The sequence below is a fragment of the Pteropus medius genome, unplaced genomic scaffold (genome assembly GCF_902729225.1).
Source record: "Pteropus medius unplaced genomic scaffold, Ma_sr-lr_union100, whole genome shotgun sequence".
Classification (NCBI taxonomy): Eukaryota; Metazoa; Chordata; class Mammalia; order Chiroptera; family Pteropodidae; genus Pteropus; species Pteropus medius.
The window spans coordinates 43686956-43689129 of record NW_024354875.1 but is presented as its reverse complement, the minus strand read 5'-3'; the positions used below and the strand labels follow the sequence as shown (position 1 = coordinate 43689129).

The window sequence follows — 2174 nt, the reverse complement described above, 5'->3', positions numbered from 1 at the left end:
CTATTAAATTTTATTCTTTGATCTGCCTCCCCATATATTCTGGTCAGTTTTCTGTAATTTTTTCCCCCTTATTGAGAGTAAAAATTCATTGGAATTCATTCTAAGCATTAAAATCTTTAAATATCTTTTTCCAAGCTGTGGTTTTTCTTTTAATGTTTGAAAGGTGTATTTTGATGCAGGTGAAAGTGTAGTTGAACTTAGCCTTTTCCCTTATGGTTTGTAGTTTTTTTAATATAATATTTAAGAACTATGTTTCTGTCCCAAGTGAAAAAGATATTTTCTTCTAAAACTTTGAGCTGTGCTTCTCACATTTTCTTTTTTAAATGAGCCAGATGTTTTTAACGTTGGAAGGTATAAAACTAATTGTATTTTTTTCTATATGAATAACCACTGTCTCAAGCTTCATTCATTGAGTAGCCCATCTTTTCACACCTGAACTACTATTCTATCTCTATCATATATCATTTCTCAATTATCTCTTCTGTTTTGTTTTTAAAATTCTCTATGACTATTTCAAAATTACATCTCTTAATTGCCATGGCTTTATTACATCCCTACCTAATTCTTGAAAATTGTACCGGCTTCAGTGGTCTTTAGAATAGAAAGATATGTTGACATTTCTTTTGAAGATTAAATTAACTAAAATTATATTGTTTATCTTTGATATTAGTTTTTTAACTTTTTATTTTGAAGTACTTTTACATTTACAGAAAACTTGCAAGATTAGTACAAAGAATTCCGATAACTTCACCCAGATTTTCCAAATGTTAACATTTACCGTGTTTTCTCTCACTCTCTCCCTCTCTCCACATATATATAAATATGATCTCCATACATACACACATTTATTTTCTGAACTGTTTGAGACATGATGCATATGTACACCTAAATATTTTTTTTTTAATTTTTAGGCGAGGCAATCCTTGGTTGACCTCACAGATTGCAAGGACTTTGTCAGTTTATAATCCCTTATTTTTTTTATTTTTTACACCTACAGCACCTGTTCTTCCTAGGTAGTCTCCCATCTAAGTACTAACCAGGCTCGACCCTGCTTAGCTTCCAAGATCAGACGGGATCTGGCTTGTTCAGGGTGGCATGGTCATAGACTTGTACACCTAAATATTTCAGTGTTTCTTTCAGAAGAACGAAACCTAACCATAGGACATTTATCAAAATTAGAAATTAACATTAGTATAGTATAATTATTTAATTTTTAGATTTTGTTCAAAATTTGCCAGTTGACCATTAATGTATTTTATACCAGAAGTAAAAACAAAGCAAAATAAGCCAAAAAAAAAACTTTTCTTTCTGTTCTAGAATATATTCCACTTAAAAAAAAAAAAAATCCTGCAACCAATGCATTTAGTTGCAATGTCTTTTTAATCTCTTTTAAGTGCTATGGTTTTAGGTCTTCTACAAATTCTCTCAGGAATATCCTGTTATCAGTAAAATGATCTTACATGTTTTTTGTTAAAATTATTCCTAAGAATTTTTGACAATATTTTAAATTGATTTTTAAATGTTTTTTATTTTCTAATTGTTTACTGTCGATATATTAAAATAATTGGATTCTTGCACAGTTCCCTTGTATCCTGTGACATCTAAATTTACTAATTAGTCTAGTAGCTGCTTTGTAAATTCTTGAGGACTTTCTACCTAAAGATCTTGTCATGTTCAAAGAAACAGTTTTACTCATTCTTTCCTAATCTTTATGACCTTAACTGTTCCGGTTGCCCTATTTAAATGACTTGCATCACTAGCTCAATCTAAATGAGAGCAGTGAGAACAGACAACCTTGCTTTTTTTTCAATACTAGAAAGAAAACATTTAATATTTCTTCAGTAAGTATAATATTAGCTCTAGATTTTTGTAGATACCCTTTATCAGATTGAGGAATTTCACTTAAAAATAATTAATTTCACTTAATTTTCTAAATGTTTTTACCATACACAAATTTTGAATCTTGGCAAATACTTTCTTTGGCATCAATTGAAATAATCAGATAGATTTTCTTTTATTTTGTTATTATGGTGAATTACCTCGATTGTTTTTCACATGACAAACCATTTTTACATTCATACAATAAATGCCACGTGATATATTAAAATTATTATCTACTGTTGCTTCTACTTGCTAATAATTTGTTAAGAATTTTTATATCTATATATAAACTA

At 28.9% G+C, this 2174-nt stretch overlaps 1 pseudogene; it reads right to left on the bottom strand.

The window, feature by feature from the left end:
- Positions 1-988: 988 nt before the first annotated feature.
- Positions 989-1107, bottom strand: LOC120597382 (uncharacterized; annotated as a pseudogene).
- Between the last annotated feature and the right edge of the window lie 1067 nt (positions 1108-2174).